We start from the raw sequence: 25,941 nt of genomic DNA, 5'->3' as shown, positions 1-25,941 counted from the left end.
CTCTTGCCAAAACATTGAGTTATTATTATCAGTCCCAATATATGTGGTAAACTGCATCCCATGGTCCAATCTTGTTTTAAGCTGCCTTTAATGCACAAGAGTCTCATTGTTTATAAGGGGACTTCCAGGAGGGATTCCCCAGTTTACCATTTACAACTGATAATGTAAAAGTAGTAGACCTCACAGTTCATTCAACCTGAATTTTGCACTTTTCATACTGCAAATCAGAAGCAAGCTAGAGGTGACATGAAACAATACTGACAAAACCAGACTCAACAAAAGCAGGACAAAATATTGAAAAAGTGATATATTTTGGTCATACAACTATAGCTCAATGACAGATTAATTAACTTTGAATGATGGGTTTTAGTCACGAAGGCCATTTTGAGGACCTTTGACAATGTAGAATATCGTTTTAACTGTGTTTTTTGCCTATAGATAGAAAATAATCATCACGTCGACTTAATTTTACTGATCAAATTATTAAGTATAAGTTTTAGCATGTCCCAGCCTGCTCATATCTGCAAAGCATACTGGTTTGAATGAAAAAAAAACGAACCGCCACCTTAACGTGGTGGAGGGGTTTGAGCACCCGAATGATCCTGGGAGCTATGTTGTCGGGGGCTTCATGCCCCTGGTAGGGTCACCCATGGCAAACAGGTCCTGGGAGACGGGTCTGACTAAGAGCGGTTCAGAAGCCCCCCATGGAAAGAAAAAGATCAAGGCCAGTTACGTCGCCCGGACTGGCGTTACCGGGGCCCCACCCTGGAGCCAGGCCTGGGGTGGGTGCTCGGCAGCGAGCGCCTGGTGGCCGGGCCTTTCCCCACGGGGCCCGGTCGGGCCCAGCCCGAAGGAACAACGTGGGGCCGTCCTCCCGTGGACCCACCACCTGCGGGAGGAGCGCGGAGAGATCCGGGCGGCAGTCGAAGGCGGGGACCTCGACGACCGGATCTCCGGACATGGAGACTAGCTCTGGGGACGTGGGATGTCACCTCGCTGGGGGGGGGAAGGAGCCTGAGCTTGTGCGGGAGGTTGAGCGTTACCGGCTAGATATAGTCGGCCTCACCTCCACGCACAGCTTGGGCTCTGGAACCCAACTTCTTGAGAGGGGTTGGACTCTCCATTTCTCTGGCGTTGCCCGCGGGGAGCGGCAGCGAGCTGGTGTGGGCTTGCTTATTGCCCCACAGCTCAGCCGCTGCGTGTTGGGGTTCACTCCGGTGAACGAGAGGGTCGCGTCCCTGCGCCTTCGGGTCGGGGACAGGTCTCTCACTGTTGTGTCGGGCTACGGGCCAAACAGCAGTGCAGAGTACCCGGCCTTCTTGGAGTCCCTGGGAGGGGTACTAGACAGTGCACCAACCGGGGACTCCGTTGTTCTCCTGGGGGACTTCAACGCCCATGTGGGTAACGACAGTGACACTTGGAGGGGCGTGATTGGGAGGAACGGCCTCCCCGATCTGAACCCGAGCGGTGTTTTGTTATTGGACTTCTGTGCTAGTCACAGCTTGTCCATAACAAATACCATGTTCGAACACAAGGGTGTCCATCGGTGCACGTGGCACCAGGACACTCTAGGTCGGAGGTCGATGATCGACTTTGTTGTCGTGTCATCTGACCTCCGACCGCGTGTCTTGGACACTCGGGTGAAGAGAGGGGCTGAGCTGTCAACTGATCACCACCTGGTGGTGAGTTGGATCCGCTGGCGGAGGAGGAAGCCGGACAGACCTGGCAGGCCCAAGCGCATTGTGAGGGTCTGCTGGAAACGTCTGGCGGAGCCCTCTGTCAGGGGGGTCTTCAACTCCCACCTCCGGGAGAGCTTCTCCCTGATCCCGGGGGGGGTTGGAGACATGGACTCCGAGTGGACCATGTTCTCCACCTGTATTGTCGATGCGGCTGCTCGTAGCTGCGGTCGTAAGGTCTGTGGTGCTTGTCGCGGCGGCAATCCCCGAACCCGGTGGTGGACACCGGAAGTAAGGGATGCCGTCAAGCTGAAGAAGGAGTCCTATCAAGCCTTGTTGGCTCGTGGGACTCCTGAGGCAGCTGATGAGTACCGGGGGCCAAGCGTGCCGCGGCTCGGGCGGTCACAGAGGCAAAAACTCGGGGTTGGGAGGAGTTCGGGGAGGCCATGGAGGAGGACTATCGGACGGCCTCAAAGAGATTCTGGCAAACCGTCCGACGCCTCAGGAGGGGGAAGCAGTGCTTCACCAACACTGTTTACAGTGCGGGTGGAGAGCTGCTGACCTCAACTGGGGATGTTGTCGGGCGGTGGAAGGAATACTTTGAGGATCTCCTCAATCCCACTGTCACGTCTTCCGAGGAGGAAGCAGAAACTGGGGACCCAGAGGCGGACTCGTCCATCACCCTGGCTGAAGTCACTGAGGTGGTTGGCAAGCTCCTCGGTGGCAAGGCTCCGGGGGTGGACGAGATCCGTCCTGAGTACCTCAAGTCGCTGGATGTTGTGGGGCTGTCTTGGCTGACACGTCTCTGCAACATCGCGTGGCGGTCGGGGACAGTACCTGTGGAATGGCAGACCGGGGTGGTGGTCCCTCTGTATAAGAAGGGGGGACCGGAGGGTGTGTTCCAATTACAGGGGAATCACACTCCTCAGCCTTCCCGGGTAAGGTCTATTCCAGGGTACTGGAGAGGAGAATCCGACCGATAGTCGAACCTCGGATTCAGGAGGAGCAGTGTGGTTTTCGTCCTGGTCGTGGAACACTGGACCAGCTCTATACTCTCCATCAGGTCCTCGAGGGCTCATGGGAGTATGCCCAACCAGTCCACATGTGTTTTGTGGATCTGGAGAAGGCATTCGACCGTGTCCCTCGTGGTGTCCTTTGGGGGGTGCTCTGGGAGTATGGGGTCCGGGGCTCTTGCTAAGGGCTGTCCGGTCCCTGTATGACCGGAGCAGGAGCTGTGTTCGCATTGCCGGCAGTAAGTCAGACCTGTTCCCGGTGCATGTTGGACTCCGCCAGGGCTGCCCTTTGTCACCGGTTCTGTTCATTATATTTATGGACAGAATTTCTAGGCGCAGCCAGGGGCCGGGAGGGGCCTGGTTTGGGAACCACAGGATTTCATCTCTGCTGTTTGCAGATGATGTTGTCCTGATGGCTTCTTCGAGCCAGGACCTGCAGCAGGCACTGGGGCGGTTTGCAGCCGAGTGTGAAGCGGCTGGGATGAGAATCAGCTCCTCCAAATCCGAGGCCATGGTTCTCGACCGGAAAAAGGTGGTTTGCTCTCTCCGGGTGGGTGGTGAGTCTCTGCCCCAAGTGGAGGAGTTCAAGTATCTCGGGGTCTTGTTCACGAGTGAGGGAAGGATGGAGCGGGAGATTGACAGGCGGATCGGTGCAGCGTTCCTGCAGTGATGCGGTCGCTGTATCGGTCCGTTGTGGTAAAGAAGGAGCTGAGCTGGAAGGCGAAGCTCTCGATTTACCGGTCAATCTACGTTCCTACCCTCACCTATGGTCATGAGCTCTGGGTAATGACCGACAGGACAAGATCGCGGATACAAGCGGCTGAAATGGGCTTCCTCCGCAGAGTGGCCGGGCGCACCCCCCGGATAGGGTGAGGAGCTTGGTCACACGGGAGGAGCTCGGAGTAGAGCCGCTGCTCCTACACGTTGAGAGGAACCAGCTGAGATGGCTCGGGCATCTGCTCAGGATGCCTCCTGGACGCCTCCCTAGGGAGGTGTTCTGGGCATGTCCCACCGGGAGGAGGCCTCGGGGAAGACCCTGGACACGCTGGAGGGACTATGTCTCTCGGCTGGCCTGGGAATGCCTTGGGGTCCCACCGGAGGAGCTGGAGGACGTGTCTGGGGTGAGGGAAGTCTGGGAGTCCCTGCTTAGACTGCTGCCCCCGTGACCCGGCCCTGGATAAGCGGAAGAAAATGGATGGATGGATGGATGGATATATATATATATATATATATATATATATATATATATATATATATATATATATATATATATATATATATATATATATATATATATATATATATATATATATATATAGGCAGCTTTGTTCCCTTGGAATAAGAAATTTGTAAAACTCCCATTGTCTACTAAAAAGACCTTTAAAAGTTGTTCCGCGTAACTTCTCTGATGGATGGGTCTGTCACCTGCATGTCTCCACAGAAATGTTACTGTTTTGCCTGGAATGTTCCACAGTAAAGCATAATACTTAAGCAGGTGACGCCATCAGCCCAAGTTATCAGTTAAGTAAAAAAAAAAATGTGGCATTTCAAGGTATTTTCAAGCAATAACAAAACAGCAATTGAAATAAATATTAGATAGATAGGTTTAATGACATACTGTAGAACATTCCAAGCAAAACAATAACATCTCCATCGAAACCCTCAACCAGAAATCTAAATTCAAGCAAATATAGAGCATGTAACAGTGTATTTTGCTTTGGTAGTGTGTCTCTTTCTCTGTAGTAGTTAACAGTAAAACCCTTCCAGATGTGTGGCTCCCATTGCAGTAGCTAAAGGTCATTTCCTCTCATTCTAATGTGAGCTGATGTGTACAGACAACAGCTAGAATATATATATATATATATATATATATATATATATATATATATATATATATATATATATATATATATATATATATATATATATATATATATATATATATATATATATATATATATATATATATACATACATACACCCCCCCCCACACACACACACACACCCCACACCCCCCCCCCCACACATATATATATACACACACACATCCAGAATATCTGTACAGATAACCCAGGATGTTAAATCATCAAACATTGATTTGACTATTATTTGCAATTGCTGAATTAGAGAATGTGATTTTCAACGTTAAGTGTTAGCACTTTTATATTCCCATGTGCCCTTAGACCTGTTATGATAGCACATTTTGAAGCAATATATATTGCTACAGAGAAATATTTTAATGAACTACTTTATGCCACTATTTAAGACTTAAACAATCAAGATAATCCAGATAAGATAAATCAAGATAAACATTTTTTAAATAGACTGTTTCATTAAAAGCCATGATAAATAGCAGAATGTACCAATAATTAGCCATAAAAGAGACTTATTCACCCCTCCACAGCTCAAATCTTAATGATGATAAGTTGATATGGTATTGTGACAGGTCTGTGTGGTCTTATATCTGTGTAATCCCTCAGTGGTGCAGGTAGGTTCCATAGTGGTCCATGGGCGTTTACTAGTCTATGTGTCTTATACTTGTGAAAGCTACAGCTCAACATCACTCAGAGCTATTCAGGAAAGGTCTATTTCTGTCCTGTGAATGGGACTTTTTAGTATCGTACTAGATACTTGCAAATGAATGAGCGATACTAGTTTTAGATTAGTTGTATTCTTTTTTTTAATACATTTTTATTTTTTACAACTATAGTATAATCTAAATATCCCGGTTTGACCAAATCTGGGACCAGTATTTTGTACAGACATACTATATTCCTGGTCCAAGCTAAAAATTCAACTGTCCAATTGACAATAATTGCACCGGTGTAATGGAATAATGCCAAACTTTTGAAGCCACAGCTGACACAATCATTTCTTATTCATTTATCCTGAGAGAGAAGACGATGTGGCAGTTTTTCTGGCAGTCGTTGTTTCATGTGGATAGGTCTATTACAGAGATATTAACCATAAACCATATACTGTATTTAAATGAGCATAGCTAACGTGTTATGGGCTAGAGTGAGAATGGGCAAAAAGTGGTTCCTTTGAGCTCTAGCTCCAGTTCACTTTCTATTGAAAAACCGTGGCCGCTCTCTCTGTAACTGCTGCTGTCATGCTTGTCATTCTGATCTTAAAATGTTGGTTTTAATCTCCTCTAAATGATCCTGGTATTTTTACTTCACAATTTTGTCCCTAAATCAAGATATTACACATTTATAACAGACCAATCCTGACTGTTTCCCTGAAGCCGGTCCGCTAGAGTTAGGAACTGGTTTGGTTGACAGCGGTGCTAAGTGTCTGCTCCCTGCCAAGCCAGTGGTGGGGGCGAGGACGGGTGTGTGCCTTCAATAGCATCACTCCTGATTGGCTCTTTGGTTTCGGGCTGGGATTTCCAAATATGGTCCCTGGTTGCAGATTAGCCATTATAACTGTTAGCCTTGATGAGCTTCATTTGGTTGCAGCCAGGGACTGTGGGTGGTGTCACATTCTCTCAGTCCCTGCTATTATACAGACTATGCCATGTCAACAAATCTGTAATCTCACAGTTAAACAACAAACTCCACCATAGACTCCATAGCTGCCATTCACCTCAATCTTAAACTACAGACTTTTATAATGTGGTATTTAATTCAGCTAGTATTTAACATCTGTGTTACTTGGTTTCAGTTTGACAAGCTACTGTGGCCCTTACCCATCCGCAGCATTGTCCACTGCTAATCGTATTGTCCTTTATAATCATATTACATCTATAAGCAGCTTCCTCCCTCTTCCTCTGGGTTGGATTTAATTTCACACGTCTCTCGAGACATAGACAAAATCTCACTAGAGGAGACAGTCAGCTACGAGCGATTCAGACATGACCTTTTTCAATTAATCCAGATTATTTTTAGACGCCATATTGTAACTGTCAGCCTGGTAGCCTAATTCTAGATAAAAAAAAAGGACAGTTGTGGTAGTTAGATAGGATCAGATGCAACAAGGAATTTGATAATATTAAAGGAGACATAGGTTTAGTCCTGGTTTAGGCCCTGATTTAGTACTGGTTTAGTTTCATTTTAGTCCATGGTTTAGTCCTGTTCTAGTCCCTGGTTGGTCCCTGGTTTAGTCTTGGTTGAGCCCTGCATCAATTTTGTTCAGAACTGGTTAGTTTCTGGTTTAGTCCTGGTTTAGTCCAGGTGTAGTCTCTGGTTTAATCTTGGTTTAATCCTGGTTTATACATGGTTTAATCCTAGGTTGGCCCTTGTTTAGTCCAAGTTTAGTTCTGGTTTAGTCCTGGTCTAATCCTGGTGTAGTACTGTTTAGTCCTGATAAAGTCCTGGTTTATTCTTGATTTAGTTATGACTGGGTCAAAAAAGTACTGGTTGAGTCCTGGTTTAGTTTTGAATAAGTCCTGGTTTAGTTCTAGTTCAATTCTGGTTCAAGTCTAATAATCAGGATATGCATGTTAGCATGCTAATTGTTGTTAGCGTTACCATAGCAAACCTCTCATCTCTGAGAGTTGTGAAAAGTGCTTATAAACTCATAAGGATGCTCTGAATGCATAAGGTAAGTGAGGAATAAAAGCAAACAGTTCTGTTTTGCATGTTTTAACACAGTAAAATCAGGTACAGTGCCTTTAATGTCAGGTTGATAATAGTGCACTGTATTTTTTATATATTTAGCTACTTCAAACCCCAAATTTGCGGCTAATGTAAACTAGTGTGTTCAAAGAGGTTATTTTGGTTGTGTAGCTGGAGGAGCCACTGTTTTCAATAGTTGCTTAGAAACTCTGTGTTACCGTGGAGATGAGCACAACACTGAGTCAGACCAAAGCTGAGATTGTAAAAAAGGTTTGGAAATTTAGGCAAATTTTACATTAAAAGTGCAACTGATATTTGACAAAAATGTATTCAGGAAACAGAAAAATAATACATTGAATGAAATATACAATAAACCTATATTTTAACATTTGAGGGTTTCCAGTTTAAACCTGCTCACTACATTTAATACAGATTTTGGCCTGGTTTAGTCCACATTTAGTCCAGCTATAGACCTGGTTTAGTCCTGGTTTGGACCTGATTTGATATATTTAGTCCTGGTGTACCTATGATTGAAAGTTGGTTAAGAACTGGTTTAGCAGCAGCATTTGTTCTGGTATAGTAATGGTTTAGACCTGCTTTAGTCCTGATTTTTGACCTGTTTTTTTAACCTGTTTTAGTCCTGATTTAGTCCTGGTTTAGACCTGATTTGGTATATTTGGTCCTGGTGTAGTTATTACTGAGAGCTGGTTAAAACAATGAGCATTTCAAATTTGCTGTGGTATAGTCTTGATTTAGCCCTGGTTTGGTTTTGGCCAAGCCCTGAACTTATCCTTATTAGATTTAGTTCATACAATCCCAATTCCAGTAAAGTTGGGATGCTGTGTAAAACAAAAAAAAACAAAAAATACAATGATTTGGAAATCCTTTTCAACCTATATTGAACTGAATAAACTACAAAGATATTTAATGTTCAAACTGAAAAATTGTTTTTATGCAAATATTCACTCATTTTTAATTTGATGTCTGTAACACGTTCCAATAAAGCTGGGACAGGGCATGTTTACCACTGTGTTACATCACCTTTCTTTTTAACAACAATCAATAAGCGTTGGGGACTGAGGACACTAATTGTTGAAGCTTTGCAGGAGGAATCCTTTCCCATTCTTGCTGAATGTACAACTTCAGTTGCTCAGCAGTCCGGGTCTCCGCTGCCATATTTTGCGCTTCATATTGAGGCACACATTTTCAATGGGAGACAGGTCTGGACTGCAGGCAGGCTACTCTAGTACCTGCACTTTTTTACTACGAAGCCACACTGTTGTAACATGTGCAGAATGAATATGGCTTGGCATTGTCTAGCTCAAATAAGCAGGGACGTCCCTGAAAAAGATGTTGCTTGGATGGCAGCATATGTTGCTCCAAAACCTCTATGTACCTTTCAGCATTAATGGTGCCTACAGAGATGTGCAAGTCACCCATGCCATGGGCACTAACACACCCCAAGCCATCACAGATGCTGGGTTTTGAACTTTGAGCTGATATCAATACGTATGGTCCTTTTCCTCTTTGGCCCGCAAGACACAGCATCCATGATTTCCAAAAACAATTTGAAATGTGGACTCGTCAGACCACAGCACACTTTTCCACTTTGTATCAGTCCATCTCAGGTGAGCTCAGGCCCAGAAAAGCCGGCGGCATTTCTGGGTGTTGTTGATATACGGCTTTCACTTTGCATGGTCCTGTTTTAACTTGCACTTGGAGATGTAGCGACGAATTGTATAAAATTACAATGGTTTCTTGAAATGTTCCTGAGCCCATGTGGTAATATCCTTTACACATTCATGTCTGTTTTTAATACAGTACTGCCTGAGGGATCGAAGGTCATGGGCATTCAATGTTGGTTTTCGGCCTTGCCGCTTTCGTGCAAAGAATTCTCCAGATTCTCTGAATCTTTTGATGATATTATGGGCCGTAGATGATGAAAACCCTACATTCCTTGCAATTGTACATTGAGAAACATTGTTCTTAGGCTGTGGGACTATTTGCTCAAGCAGTTGTTCACAAAGTGGTGAACCTCGCCCCATCCTTGCTTGTGAATGACTGACTCTTCGGGGATGCTCCTTTTATACTCAATCATGACACTCACCTGTTTCCAATTAACCTGTTCACCTGTGGATAGTTTCAAACAGGTGTATATTAAGCATTCCTCAACTTTCCCATTCATTTGTTGCCCCTGTCCCAGCTTTATTGGAAAGTGTTGCAGACATCAAATTGAAAATGAGTGAATATTTACATAAAAACAATAAAGTTTATCAGTTTGAAAATTAAATATTAAGTCTATGTAGTTTATTCAGTTCAATATAGTTTGAAAAGGATTTGCAAATCATTGATTTCTGTATTTTTTTTAAGTTTTACACAGCATCCCAACTTCATTGGAATTGGGCTTCTATATAAAGATTTTGCTTAGTCTTGGTTTAGTCCTGGTTTAATCCTGGTTGAAGAACTGGTTTTGTTACACTTAGAACCTAGTTTAATTATTGTTTAGATCTGCTTATAAGCCTCTGGTTTAGTCCCCATTTAGTCCAGACTATATACCTGATTTAGGCCTGGTATAGCATAGGTTAGTGATTTAGTCCTGCTTGTTTAGTCCTGGATCAGTTCTTCGTTTAGTCCCCATTTTTACACACACACGCACGCACCCACCCACCCACACACACGTGCGCGCACGCACGCGCGCGCACGCACGCACGCTCACACGCACATATATAAAATAGACTAAAACATGCTATTTCTCTGATCTTTCTCTTTTCTCTGCTCTTTTGCGATCCTGTCCTCATTGCAGGTGAAGGTTGGCACAATGAAATCCTTGTTTGACTTTTGCAGCAGCCAAAACAAAATATGAGATAACAGGGACTTAAGGTCATGAGCGCAACAACAACACCAAACATGGAAGGTATTCAAAACAAGGGGAGCTTTAAAGAGACTGAGAGATGAAGTAAGACAGATCTGCTATAGTCCTGGTTTAGTCCTGGTCTAGTGCTGGTTTAGTTCTAGTATAGTTCTGTTTTAGTTCTGGTTTAGTTCTGATTTAGTCCCAGTTTAGTTCTGCTTTAGGCCTGGTTTAGTTCTGGTTTAGTCCTGGTATAGTCCTGGTCTAGTGCTGGTTTAGTTCTAGTATAGTTCTGTTTTAGTTCTGGTTTAGTTCCGATTTAGTCCCAGTTTAGTCCTGGTTTAGTCCTGGTTTAGACCTGGTTTAGACCTGGTTTAGTCCTGTTTTTTGTCCTGGTTTGGTGTAGAGTAAGGGCATGTTCATACTTGTCATTACTTGGTCCTGGTTTGAGCCTAGTTTAGCTGTTGACTTGATTTGGTGTTGTTCTAGATCAGGGGCTCTTTAATCCTGGTCTACTCCAGATTCAGTTCCGGGTTTAATCCCAGTTTTGATGTGGTGATGTGACGTGTGAATGCTTCCTATGCTGCTTTTTACATCTCTTTTATTTTATTTCTACAACAAAATCCAGGTTTCTGATCATCTTATGGTAGAAAAGAATATCAGGGTGAAACCAGGACTAAACCAGAACTTAACCAGGTCTGAACTTGGCCAACACAGTATATCACAAAAACACTGCAATATTGGCAAAAACAAGATATTGCCAGAAAATAAATATATTGTAACAGCACAAGGTTCTCGACACAAGAAACTAAAATCTAATTATGTTCCTTATTAGGTCATAATTTAGTCTTGCTTTAGTCTCTGTTTTTATTTGGACAACTATTTGACCTGTAATTTAAGGCTAGAAAACCTTAACTAATTTAAAGTCACAGTATAAACCCTAAAATAAAAGCATGTTTTTTGTTTTTTTTCTCATTTTGGTTGTGTTTATTGCACTGAAAAACATGTGTCCTTACTGTGAGTGGGCTTGCATGTCCATAAACCTGACTCTTACTTGGCCAGAAGGAAGGCCTCTTCCTCCTTGTTTCCATGGAAATGCTTTTCTTTTGGCTAACATTCCATAGTATGGCATAAAACATATCACATCATACATTATGTTCCGAAGTATGGTTTTAATTTTCAATTTCCATGGATAATTTAGCCAATGTATTAATGTACTGTGTCAAAATATATATTAAAATATCAGTATTATGGTTATCACAATACAAAACAAGCTTATTAAATATCACTTCTGTTTTTTCATATCATACAGGCCTAGTGTAAATTGACTTTCATTTTCTCCATTGTAAATAAAGACACAAAAACCAATAGCAAACCAGTAAGTTATCATGGCTCTGAACAAATAGAAGATAAAGTGTTAGCGATAGGAGACTAATAAGCTAACACACAGCGCATGCAGAGGTCAAAGCGATGACTTTCACTTCCTGCTGACTCCTGTTCAATTAGCCAAACACGACAAGCTAATGCCCCACCAGCTGCTGCCAATATAAGGGGCAGTAATCCAGGCGCTATACAATCTAATGCTACAATGCTACAATAGTGAGATTTTATACACATCTACAGACTAGGTTAGTAAGAGGTCAAAAATATTGGTTGTTTTACTTACTCCTGCTAACTTCTTGCTTAGTCCTGGTTTAGTTCTGACTTGGTCCTGGTTTAATCCACGTTAGTCTGTTTAGACGTTTTAAATCCTAGTTAAGTTCTGCTTTAGTCCTGGTATAGTTGAAAAGTAGTCGTTGGTTCTGTTCCATTTGCATGAAGTTTTATGGGTTAGTTATCATTGTTATCATTGCATTTCCCAGTAGTCTACAGATGGCATTGTTTTTTTAAGCAAAGTCGTAACAGAGAAAGGCAAACCGACTCAAAGACAAAGTAAATATTATAACCGACCAATGAAAACAATGGAGCTAAAAGTCCATATGGCAGAATGAGTCAATACAAGTTTATCAGATGAAAACTTCATCAAGTAAAATGGTAAAAGTCCTGGTGTCGTCCTAATGTAGTCCCAGTGTACTCCTTGTGTAGCCCTGGTTTGGACCTGGTTTATTCCTGGTGTAGACGTGGTTTAGTCCAAGTGTAATCCAAATGTAGTCCTGGTTTAGACTTCGTTCAGACTTGGTTTAGTCCTGATTTAGATCTCATTTAGTTCAAGTGTAGTCCCGGTTTTGACCTAGTTTAGTTCAGGTTTAGTCCTAGTTTAGACCTGGGTTAGCACAATTCTTATGGTAAAATTAAAAAAATTAATTTAAAAAAAATGTGTTTTGACCGTACAGTTGAATATTCAAGCTATTTGCTTACATATTAATTCTCTGGTTTCTAAATCTCTTGGTTTAGTTCTGGTTTAGTTCTATTCTTTCAGTCACCTCTGCAAGCTAATGATGCTAGCATCAAACCCAACTTTCTACAAGTAAATGGTGTTTTGATTAAATTAGCATTATTAGCAACGTAGCTGTTTCCATTACTGAGTTCAAACTGGGCATTTGCTTGTTGGTCCTTTACAATGAACCTCTCTATTCATGCATTCAGTTTCCATAGATATGTTCCTCCTGGCAATGCAAATACAGTAGTACAGCCAAGCTAAAATGTTAATTGGTGGAAATGTAATAGTATAAATTTTTATTGGGCCAAAACATACAGCTATTAGGCACAAGCTATAACTGGTTAGCTCTTAGTAAGTCATTTGTTTAAGCTACTATTTGAAAATGTACTTTGAATGTAGAAAATTAAAGGCACTGTACCTTATTTTTACTGGCTTAAAAATGTGAAAAACAGAACTTGTTCATTTTAAATTGTTTGCAGTGGTCCAAAGTTATTCCTCACTTACCTTATGCATTCTGAGCATCCACATTAGTTTATAAGGTCTTTTCATACCTTTCAGAGCCATGACAGTAATGATAACAACAACTAGCATGCTAACACACACTTCCTGACAGTAAAATGCTTTGTAATTAGATGCAGACAGTACACAGGAGGCATATTTTGATCTCAAGAGCTGTTTAAACAATATATCTGTACTCCGGTAATTGTCCTCAAATACATGGAAAAAAACAGTTACAGGGCTATTTAATTTTAAGTTAAAGCCATAATTCTATTCTAAAAGTGCTATACTTGACAAATTGAGCAGGGCATAGGCTAAACAATATCATCAGGTGGTAGCATTAGCGATTAGCACGGTCAACTGAGCTGTTAAGACAATAGAAGACTGCAACAGTCAGCAAATAGCAATGCTTTATATGATAATAGCATTAGCTTAGCCTTAGCTTAACCAGCGTGGCCCTGTTGCCCCTGCACACGATATTGAACTGTCCCCATGACCTAAATACCCTACTGTCTACTCTATGCAATGTAATGTGCTAAAGGCTTGGAGCACGATTTTGGGTAATGCAGTTAAAATGAAAGCATTGGATGAACTAGGACAGTATCCAGAGAGTGTTTTGAACAGGTTGCTAAATTTATGCACAAGAAAAATATTGATATACAAATTGGCTTTCTCCTTATTCATTTTCTAATTTACAAATAGAACCCTAAAATAGTTTCATTTGGTAGTCAACAGTTTGGCGTTAGTCATACATTTTTGGTAAATTACAAAAACATAGTACATTACTATATTTCGTTATTTATAATAATAATAATAATAATACATTTAATTTGTATAGCGCTTTTCAAGACACTCAAAGTCACTTCACAATACATAAAAGAATAAAAGAGGCGTAATAATGCATGAATATCAAATACACAACAAGGTACTAAATATTTGTCTTTACTAAAGTTTAACAATAAACCACGGCTAAACCAGCACTTAATCCAAATAAATCCTTAACACTGAAGGATGTTTGTGCAGTGTCTTGCCCAAGAATACATCAACAGTATGTGCTTAGATGGGAACTGAACCTGCAGCACTCTTGTTCTGAACCAAACCAGCACACAAACCTTTTTTTATTGCTTAGGCATGTTACATTGGATCTAAGCCAGGACATAATCTATGACTAAACTAGGACTAAACCAGGTCTAATCCAGCACCAAGCTAGGTCTAAACCAGGACTAACTCTGGACTAAACTAGGACTAAACCAGGTCTAATCCATGACCGAGCTAGGTCTAAACCAGGACTAAGCTAGGTCTTAACCAGCACTAACTCTGGACTAAATCAGGACAAAACGAGGTCTAAACCAGTACTTATGTGTAAAACAGTACTAAACTAGGACTAATTCAGAACTAAACCAGGAACCACAAAATATCTGCTACATTGTAAAGAAAGCAAAGAGTGATTCAGCAATTACTATGACATGAAAATAAAAAAAAAAACTGTTTCTAAGTTACAACACAATATTTTTCCGGGGAATTTCAAAATGGATGACGACTTGATCCCATTCTTCCCCACAGGAAGGGCAGGTCTGATGTTCCATTATAGGGAAAACAACTCACTTCCCCCGAACTGCATCCAGACATTACACCACCATTTGGCTTTTAACTGTAGAGAAGAGTGACCGCAAACTGACCGCAGACTGACTGCTACTAAATATGGAACTCTAGCAACCAAGGATGAACCAGGACTCAACCAGGACTAGACCAAGACTAAACCACCCTTTTGGTCTTTAACTGCAGGGAACAGATCGCAAGCTGATTGCAACCAAATATCCAACTATAGTAACCAAGACTAAACCAGGACTAGACCAGAACTAAACCATTGTTTTGGTCTTTAATTGCAGGGAAGAGAGCGCGCAAACCGACCGCAAACAGACGGCAGACTGACTGCTGCTAAATATGGAACTTTAGAAACTAAGAATGAACTAGGACTAAACCAGGACTAAACCACTCTTTTTGGTCTTAAACTGTAGGGAAGACTGCAAACTGATTGACTGTGGTTCAAACCAGGACTGAACCACAGAACGGCTGCTTCATGAACGTAAAAGATGCACTGTGTAAATTTTCTGGGAGAAGTTACAGCGATTTCTTGTTTCAGTGAAGATTTAGAAAGCCTAGAATGTTTCAGTATGGCATTAAACTTATATATCTCCATGGAGATGTGTTTTCTAAGATATCTAACTGGAGGTGGCACATCACCGAATGGAAATTTAAAACCATACTCCAGAACATGCTCCATGGAAATACATTTTATGCCATACTGTGGAACATTATAGCCAAAGGAACAACATTTTCATGAAAACAAGCAGGAGGAGGCCTTCCTCCAGGCCAAATATGAGTCAGATTTGTGGAGATGCAATATTCAGTGTAATAAACTCAACCAAAATTAAAAACTGCGAGACAAATAAGTTTAACACCATATTGTGGAACGTTCCAATGCAGCTAATTTGATCAACGAACATTTTTGAAAGGATGTGGGAGATATACAGCAAGTTCCAATTTAATTAATAATTCAATTAAAGTATACATTGCGGATCAAGGACTAAACCAGGACTAAACCAGGACTACACTAAGACTACACCAGGACTAAACCAGGACTAAACCACCCTTTTGGTCTTTAGCATACAGGGAAGAGAGACTGCAAAGTGTCAGCAGACTGACTGCTACTAAATATGGAACTATAGAAAATAAGGATGAACCAGGACTAAACTATGGCTAGATCAGGACTAAACCAGGATTAAATCAGGACTAAACCGGGACTAAAAAGATCACAATTTTCCTATAATATCTGGCCTTTCCTTTATGTCAGATGCTCTCCCTGATCCAACCCTCTCTGTTGATTCAGATGTGGCTGGCTTAACATATCCACCACACTTTGTACATTTTTTCAGCTAAAATCACTTTCCTCTCAGCGAGTCACCAAAATAACAGGTTGTTTCTTCTCGACAGAGTGAAAAATACAGAGCCTAAGTGACAAAAAGCAAAGATGACATTTGAAGATGTGAAGTGCTGTGATAATGCATCTGCTATAAGGATAAAGCAGCTCTATTACTCTCCATTGGGGCTATAGTTTAAGACAATACACACATTTGGACTAAATTAGGATTAAATCAGGATGAACTAAGAGAGGACTAAACCAGAACTAAACAAGGAATAAACTAGGACTAAATCAAGACTGAACTAGAACTAGACTAGGACTAAACCAGGACTTAATACATAACTAAAAGAACTTTAGTACTGTAGTAACTTAATGAAAACTTTTGTCATTTCAAAACCAACAAAATTATAGGTCTCATTCAATATTCATACATCTAAACCAAGAGTAGACCAACTAAACCAGGACTAAACCAAGACTAAATCAAGACTTACCTGAACTATAGTACAGCAAATAGCAAATGTATATGAATATTTAACTTAACCGAGATAGAAATAAATAATAACCCACTAAGTAGATCAGGACTAAACCAAGTAAGTGGGTTTTAAACCAATACAAAACCAGGACTAAACTGCAGTTACAGTTATTAAACAAAATATTACCAAATACAAAACCAGGAAGGACTTTTATGCCAGGACTAAATTAGATCTATACCAGTACTAAACCAGGGTTAAACCAGAACTACACTGAGACTAAATCAGGACTAACCAGACTATAGCATAGCAAACTGCAATTTCACTTTAATTAGAATTTTGATGTAAATACAAACAAAATCAACTTAACCAAGACAACAGTATAGGACTCAATTATTAGATTCAGCCTAAACTGGGACAAAACCAGGACTAAACTAGGACTAAACCAGGACTGAACCAGGACTAAACCAGGACTAGACTGCAGCAGTAGTTATTAATAAAAGCATAACTAATTCCAAATCGAGGACATACAGTAGGACTATTATGCTAGGACTCAACTAGATCTAGACCAGAACAATATTAAGACTAAATCATGTCCAAACCACGTGTAAAGCAGGACTAAACCAGGTATAAACCAGGACTAAACCAGGTCTAATCCAGAAATTCCACTGTCCCATGCTTTAGTTTTGTCCTGTAGACACAAGCTCCCCACCCAGCCTATGCAGCAATGCACCATCCCAAAACCCTCTTCTTACCTCCAAATCCTGGAAATCTTGTTTTTCCTTTTGGCTTTCTGTAATTTTCCACAAAATTCTCGTAAAATTTCCAAAGTTGTCAATCTGAAAAGTAGAATCTGTCCATGCCTAGACTAGATATTATGCAGTAGCGAGTGTCTAAACAACTCCGCTCCGGCTTGCTCCTCTCTTTCTGAATAGCATGCGAGAGAGACATAGACCGTCTCTCTTCCTGCCCACAAACAAAGCCCACCCACAAGGAGATGGCAGCCAATCAGCAGAGAGTATCTGCCCACAAACGGAGAGGAGAGCCAATAGGATGAGAGAGGCAGCTGATTCATGGAGTTGAAGAGGTTTGTATTGGGACAAGAGAGACAGAATGACAGGAGAGATAGAACAATATTATATCAGGGCTAAACCAGGGCTAAATCAGCACTAAAACTGGACTGAACCAGGACTAAACCAAGTCTAAAACAAAGGAATGAACTAGGGACCAAAACCAGGACTAAACCAGGATTTAACCAGGAATAAATAAGGACTAAACAAGGACTGAACTAGGGACCAAAACCAGGACTAAACCAGGACATAACCAGAACTCAACAAGGACTGAACCAGGACCAAACCAGGACTAAAACATGGCTAAAGCAGGACACAGAAACAGGACTAAAGCAGATGTATGAACCAGGACAAAACAAGGTCATGACTACAAACAAGGACTAAAGCAGGCCTGAACCAGGTCTCAACCAGGACTAAACCACAATAAAAAAGGATGAAACCAGGACTAAACCAGGACTACATCAGGACCTGGATGTAAAAGGCATTTATTCATAAACAAAGAGTAAAACTAAACTTAACAAAGACCAAACCAGGACTAAATTAGGATAAGACAGTGAAGTATATAATTACTACAAAAATGGTAGAAGACCTGTCAAAATGAGTACTAGTAGGAGTAGTAGTAATAGACCTGTAGTAGCAAACAAAATGTAGGCAGTAGCAGTATTAGTAGCAACAATAGTAGTAGTGCTACTAGTAGCAGTAGTAGTAGTAGAAATAGTACTAGTAGAAGTAGTAGTAGTAGAAGCAGTAGTAATAATAGAGGTAGTAGTAGTAGTAGTAGTAGTAGTAGTAGTAGTAGTAGTAGTAGTAGCAATAGTAGTAGTAAAAGCAGTAGTAGTGCTAATAGTAGTAGCAGTAGTAGCTGTGGTAATAGTAATATTAGCAGTAGTAGTAGTAGCAGTAGTAGTAGCAGTAGTAGAAGTAGTAGCAGTGGTAATAGTAGTAATAGCAGCAGTAGTAGTAGTTGAAGCAGTAGCAGCAGGAGTAGTAGCAGTGGTAATAAAAGTAGTAGTAGCAGCAGGAGTAGTAGCAGTGGTAATAGTAGTAATAGTAGTATAAAACTCATGTAATGACTTTAAACAATTTTATAAGCAATCTCTTGTAAACTTTTATATATAACCAGAGTTTTTGACATTTCAATTGACTTGATTAAAGTGTACTTTATGTCTAAGTCCTTGCACATATATATTCTAGCTTTAGTTCATTCAATTGGATTTCCAGGGCCTGTCTTATCGAGGTTAATTGGTGCATGACACTAGAGTAAAGCTATCCTCCATTTTATCGAGCACAATATTGATAAAATGTCAGCTGATACCACTTCATGGCCAGTATCGAGTTTATATGAGGTTTCAGCGGCGGCCATGTTGGAGTGACCTGCGTCTTATAACATGGAGCAGATGTGTCCTTGTAACAGCTCTACCATGAAGTCCCATGGGAGTAACACAGCCCCAAAAATACATCGACCCAATAACCCAAATGTTCTCTAGACGTCCTTTTACTGGCTGTGCAGTCAAAAATGTGGAAAAAAGTAGAGAAATTCAAACCATTGCCTGGCACCCTCTTTGGCAGGACTGCAGGATTAAGCGCTAATGAATTGTAATTAAAATATGACGCAATTAGCAAATCGCATACTAAGTACCATCATTTTCTCCACTAACGACAAAATCTCCTGTCTTATTGTAGATAAAAATGACTAACGCTGTAGTTTAGATCTGTACAAACATATTCTGAAATGTCCCTGTGTGTCAGATGCCCTCCCTGTGTCTTATTATGCATAAAAAGTGCGTAGTTAAGATTTCCTTAGAGCAACCAGGTGCCAGATCGTCCATCAGAAAAGTTACACAGTGCAGCTTTAAACTACATTATAACATATTCTTCATAGTTGATTTAGTGACTTAGGATCAATAGTCAGAGCAGATCTCCCTCATGTGAACGCCCTTGTTATGGTTATTGCATCAGTGTCATTAGGACTGTCTGGCTCTGTGCAGCTGCCCAGACACGTCCCCTTTCCTCCTCCCTCCTCCTTTTCTCATCCATCCCCTCTCCTCCCTGTCTCACATCCTCCTTACCTCTCTCCTCTCATCTATCCCTTCTCTTCCCCCACCTCTGTCCTCCCTCTCTCCTCCTCCCTCCTCTTCCCTTCTCCTCCTCTGTTTATGTCCTTTGCCCTCTTTCTGCTGCTCTCTCTCCTCATCTCACTCTCACCCCTCGCCTCTCTCTCCTCCCCCCATCTGCTGATGTCACCCGAATGATGACTCAGAGCTTCATGACTTTTCTACCAACATCCACCCATCATTCCATCTCTTTTTTCTCCCTCTTTTCTCTCTCTCTCTCTCTCTGTCTCTCCCTCCCTCCCTCTCTCCTCTCCCTTTCTCACCCTCCCTCTTTTTCTCTCTGTCTATATAAAATAAAAGGATGACTCGACTAGGATTTTCCATGCTTTGGTAAACTGATTACACGCTTTATTGAATGTTACAATACAATGCTAATGGTAGTAGTAGTAATAGTAGCAGTAATAGTAGTAGCAGTAGTAGTAATGATACTAGTATTTTAGTTATGAATGAATATGTGATCATTAAAGGTGCACTGTGCAACTTTTCTGGTGGAGAGTAATGATGACGTGCCACTTGCTTGTCTCCATGGAGATCTTATTGCTTTGCCTGGAATCATCCGCAATGTGACAGACTTCTCTGTCTTGCATTTATTCAATTACAGGTGTTTTTTACTGTGACAGGGGTCGCCTCTCCACAGGTCTGACCTGAAACTTGTCCAAGTGGCATCAGCTCCTTGTCTCCAAGGAGGTAAACAGTTTAATGCCATACTCACAACATTTAATAGGCAAAACAGTAACTTCTCCATCGGGATAAAGAGGTGGCGGACCCTACAGTAGAAAGGTTACACAGTGGGGCTTGTGCATGAGCCAAGAGCCGCTGTTTTTTTAAGGATTAAAGGTACCAACATTTAAAACTTTGCAAAGGACAGAACAGACGTCTCTGACCCTGTAAGGAATGAACCCGTCTGGGAAGAGGGCAAAGCTAAACATAAACGTTATATCCATTGGTTTAAAATGATGAACCATTAACACTGCTGTTGCCACAGCAATTAATAATTTAAAACTAAGTATATCTTTTGAATGGGAAAAAAGTCCTCAAAATGTTGCATGTAACAGAAAGTTGAAACCCATGTATAAATACAGCAAGGAACATATAGACAAAAATGTTGAAAAACGTTATTAGTGTTAAACATGTCAGACAAGCAGATGACATGACTAGGCCAGGTTACAGGTCAGATCTGTGAAAAGCCTACTCGCAGTAGCAACGCAGGTTTTTCAAGGTATTTTTGACCAATAAAGACACACATCTAATTGAATAATGCAAGACAGATTTGTTTGAAATATTTACGACAGGTTTTGATGATTCTCTTAATTTGACTTAATCTGGTGGATAAAACCTGTTGTTACTATAAATTATACAATCAACAAACAATTTGTGAAGAAAATTAGAAATTCTGTTGAAAATAACAGGATGTTTTTTTTAAAGTTCCACATTAATGACATCACACTGATGACATCACACTGGGACAATGCTGTCTAAACTAATACAAGGAACACATTTTTCTGATACTTTATACATTATTTAATTTTATGCTTTCTAATCTCTGTGTACATTAGAGGAGTTTTGACCTTGTGTACGACATGGTTTCATCCTTAGCGTGATATCATGATTTTTAAACACAAAGTAAATTTTAAACCTAAACAAGGGTCAAACTCTGGAAAAGAATTGTCATTTTTTTTGACTAACCTTAAATATATTGATCTTAACTGTGTTTTAGTAAAATGAGTAGTCCAACCTGTCATAGGCATGTTAATGTTATACAGTGGAGTAGCCCTTTTACAAAACATATCATTGCTTAAAATATTTTACAAATGTTGACAATATTTTAAAAAGACAAAGGACTGACTAAGAAATACTTCACAGTGAGAGCAAAGATCCTGTGGAACAGCTAGCTAAATATATGATGATAAAAAATCTCATATCAAGATGGTTTGAACTTGATAAAAATAGACAAATAATAGTTAAAGAAGAATATAATAACAAAGTTAATTGTTAAACAATAACTAAATTTAAAATGTATTTAAAATAGCATAATATAATAAGTCTTAAAATGCACAATGTAGAGCTGTAAGATTAATCCCAATCGCAATCTGAATGGACGTAATTAGCAAATTGCAAAAGGCTCCACATTTTGAAGTACCATAATTTCCTCCACAGTTTGTCAGTTCAGATGTCAGTCTTTTTGTCAATTCTTCTGGATATGTTTCCTATTAATAATTAGTTATTTTACCCAAATCGTTCAGCCCCAGAACAATGCCATTTCTACCTTCATTTTATTTTATTCTTATTAAAGAATAATAGTGTGCTTGTGTCTGATCTATAGTTATAATCTATGACACTGTGGATCATTATGTTAGAATTTGGAAATTTTAAATCACAATGTTCACCTAAAACGACTTAATAAAAGAAACAAATCTGCTGACTTCCACGTTGGAAAACTGCGGAGTTCACTGGGAGCTGGCATCACTGTAAACATCATGACAACAAAGCACCGCATGCTGTCAGTGTCCCCTATGTGGATAGCTGCACATCACAGTACCGAGCAGCCCATTTAGTCATTTGTACCAAAATGACGACGCAATGCTGCCGAATCCTACATGAATCACTCCAAATACAACTTCATAGGGTCAATGGGAAGAAACAACTATTGTTTGGTTAAAAGCCCTGAAAGGTGGATTTTGCAGAACAGTTCTGCTTTAAAAAAAAAAAAAAAAAAAACTCAATCAATGTATTAAACCTATGTTAACACTATTAATATATAATACATGACATATGCTGAGCCCATCTGGTCCAGTATAGACCTTACAAGATGTCGCCAGTGAAAACTCACACATTCAATGAAAAATATCTATACCGCTAACATTGTTTTTTATTTATTCATTGCGTATGACATTGTCTGACACAGTGACCTTTAGGCGTGGCCTGGAAAGCTAGCAGCGCTGCAGGATCTGCAACCCATTGAGTTATGTTCCTTAGCAAGTCCAAAAGAACGCACTGCTAGGCTAATAACAGCAGGATAATAGTGTTGGTGAAGGGATAGGCTAAATAAGACAGCAGGTTAATCGGGAAGGGATGCTTTCATTCATCCATTTGTTGATGTTAAAAGGTGCGTTATCTAACTTTTCTGGTTGAGGGCCCGCTACCTACTTGTCTCCATGGAATGTTGTTGCTTTGCTTAGAATATTCCATACAAAAAATGAAATCACCATGTCATTCTTTCAGCCAGAGTTTCAGATGTCTCTAAAAGTTGCTCATTTTAAAGTATTGGGACAAAAACATTGGTTTCATTATCTGATCCAAGTACTAAAATAAAATATAATAAGTTCTGAACACAAAAAAAAGAATATTCCATAGAATAGCTTTCACCATGGAGACAAGGAGATGAGCTACCAGGCCAAGTTACAGGTCAGATCTGTAGAGAGGCGAGACCGTTTTCATTAAGAAGGAATGTTTCTGAACGTCAATACTCATCAAAACTTGTAATTGAATAAATGCAAGAAAAGAAAGTTTAATGGCACACTACGCAACATTCCTTACAAAGCAATAACATCTCTATGGAGACAAGTAGGTAATGGAAGGGACCCTACCAGAAAAGTTGCATAGTGCACCTTTAAAATAAAGTGGGAGTAGACCAAAACCCCTCCCACAACCACATTTCAAATAAAGCTGCTAAACTGGGCAGTACCTGGGCTACAGGGCTAAAGAATGTATGTACCGTTATACAGCCACATTTCTATATCTAGGCTAATGCATATGCAATATTTGTAACTTGAACAAGTAATAAATACAGAAACAGTTAATTAACAAGTTAAAAAAGTAGTTAGATTTATTTTACATCCGGCCCTTTGAAGGCAGCTATTTTGCCAAAGTGGCCCCCGGTGAAAATATGTTTGACACCCCTGGTCTAACAGGTATCTTCAAACTCCAGCCCTGCTGCCAGGTGTTTGTAATCAGAAACACCTGGCTATAATCAGGGCAGTCCTGCGTGATGTCATGTAGTACTTAAAATTGCAGAGGCCACTGAAGGCAGCACACACTCAGTTTCATACATTTTAGACCAGAAAGCTGCAAATGTACTTAGTTTGTGTTAAAGTTACCAAAAAAGGACTAGTAACAGTACATAATGCTAAAACACCATGTACACCAGAGGTGCCCAAACGTTTTTTATCGTGGGCCACATTTCAAAACGGAGGGCCATAGACCGGTGATCAATGCAGTGCAGTGCTTTATACACAGCTTTGACAGCCACTCTATATTAATAAGGCTTGAAACACATTAATTTTAGGTCTGTATCACGATGCAATGTGATGTTTGAGGATATACTGGCAGAAATAGTTTAATTTGCTGTTACTGCTTATGATCAATTGGGCCGGTTCAGCAGGAGGCCTGAGGGCCAATAAAACTGGTGTGAGGGCCGCATTTGGCCCCCAGGCCATAGCTTGGACTCCCCTGATGTACACAGTTTAGTGGTGAAAAAAAGTGGATTTAGTTAGTTCCACTTTAACATCTTCAGTTCAATTTATTTTTGTATATAGGCCAGCAATTGTTTTGCCATGTCACCTACCTCTACACGTAGCTATTCCTAAATCTATTGATAGCATCCAATCCTAAACAGATTTGTATAGAGGAAAACAAACACAGGTCCAGGCCGCTTCCTTCCTCTTTTGTTATCGACGCCCCATTTGATCCCAAACAACTCCACTTAACCCACTCCAACATGGCAGGCTGGGCAATATAACAGAGAAATCCTCATACTTACAGATCAAGATTTTTTAATCATTTACTTTGTCTAATTATAATAATTTTCCTGAACATAAACAATACATTATTATGTTATTTTCTGATCTTTGTTATAATGTTTCCTCATCACAAACATACCTGGAGTTGTGTTTTGTTTCTTTCACACACAAACCCTGCATATTTAGGCTGAGTTATTCTCTCAAACAGAAAAGACTCCATGTTGTGATGTTACATGGTAATACAAGAAGTGCTCCACTGTGTTTTTAAACTCCATACACCTTCACTAGAACCATTTGGATGATTTCAGTCCTGGAATTGCCCATCTCTACTGAACCAGAGAAGGTAAAAGGAGACATCACAAGGTGGAACAGAGCACTTTGAGCTTTGGAGATGTAGACAGACTAATAACAAAGGGTGACTCAAACATGTGTGAATGAAACAAAACACAACTTCAGGTATGTTTTGAGGAGGTAACAACATTTTAACGACTTAAAGCTCTCAAGATTCAATGTTGCGTAGTTTAACAGGAAAAATAAGTCAGTCCAATGTCTTCCTCCAAAGGCTGACATCTGCTTCAAACCACATGCTTTAACTGTTAGAGGATTGGCTGTAGACCTTTCCATTAAAAACACCAAAGCTGATCACTGACCATTACTGAATTTTTATTAAAATTACAGTTTCTAACTAACAGGCAAATGAAGAGTCTAGGTAGAGAGATTGTATAAGATATAGCTGCTATGCCAAACACAAGTGCTAAAACTAGGCCAGTGAAGGCAGATCAATAGAAAAGCATGTGTCCTTTTGCTATTATTAGAAGTAATCAAATATCAAACATTAAAGGGACTTCTTTTGCTTTTTGATATGGCTAGCTTATATTTTAAACCTAATGACTGTATTAGATTATGGAAAATAATGTTGTCAGATAAACTATAGTGATTTTTTGAATAATCGTAATTATTTCAAAGGTGATTTCTAAAAAAAGAAAGGTAAATTGTAAGCTTGTTATATATATTTTGAGTGGTATTGAGTGGTTCATCTGATGCTATTATGACATACTACTGAGTTTAACAATTCTGTAGTAAACAATTGCCTTCAAATATGTAATCACCTGGTTTATGGTTATCTCTGTAATTACTGTGTCTATCCACATGAAGCACAAACTGGCACAAAGTTCAACGTCTTCTCTGTTAGGACAAATTATAATGGGTGAAACTATTTTTGAACTATCGCATTAAGGGGGTTTTATCATCATATCTGAAAAATATGAGCAATAAAAAAGCAATAAAATGGGTTTCAATATGTCAGATTTTCATTAATTAATTATTTTTTTCAAATATATTAACCAAAAAGCACCTGCCCATAATATATAATAAGCTTTTGCCCTCTAAATGAGATCTTGACACAAATTTTATTATTTTTAGTAGTCATACTGGAGAACATAAAATACAGTATGACATTTAGCTAGAAGTGGTTTTAGTTTAATCGCATTAAATTGTATTAAATTAAACTAACAGTGTTTCTATGTTCAAAATGTAAAATGTTCAAAATGTTTCCAAAATTTTGGAAACTTTATTGGTCCCTTTAAGAAACAAATATACAAGCTTGTTACATATTAATAAACTGCAAAAATAAACAACAGTATACATT

The 25,941-nt window shown here is 40.1% G+C and overlaps 1 protein-coding gene across 15 annotated transcripts in view; it reads right to left on the bottom strand.

The window, feature by feature from the left end:
• LOC117382877 (muscleblind-like protein 2a) overlaps nt 1–25,941 on the bottom strand; it is an 87,850-nt gene that overhangs the window by 60,690 nt on the left and 1,219 nt on the right. For 6 of the 15 annotated variants that reach the window (XM_033980134.2, XM_055227921.1, XM_055227936.1 and 3 more), the window contains exon 1: nt 17,126–17,303. The exons of 3 other annotated variants lie outside the window; for them this stretch is intronic. The gene's annotated coding sequence lies outside the window, so the exon portion shown is untranslated. Of the gene's footprint in view, nt 1–17,125; nt 17,304–25,941 lie in introns of those variants that run through there. 6 more of the 15 variants (XM_033980148.2, XM_033980171.2, XM_055227889.1 and 3 more) reach the window with 1 other exon arrangement.

The sequence above is a fragment of the Periophthalmus magnuspinnatus genome, chromosome 2, assembly GCF_009829125.3.
Source record: "Periophthalmus magnuspinnatus isolate fPerMag1 chromosome 2, fPerMag1.2.pri, whole genome shotgun sequence".
NCBI lineage: Eukaryota > Metazoa > Chordata > Actinopteri > Gobiiformes > Gobiidae > Periophthalmus > Periophthalmus magnuspinnatus.
Note: the sequence above shows the minus strand (reverse complement) of the source record. Positions and strands in the feature narration are given on the sequence as shown.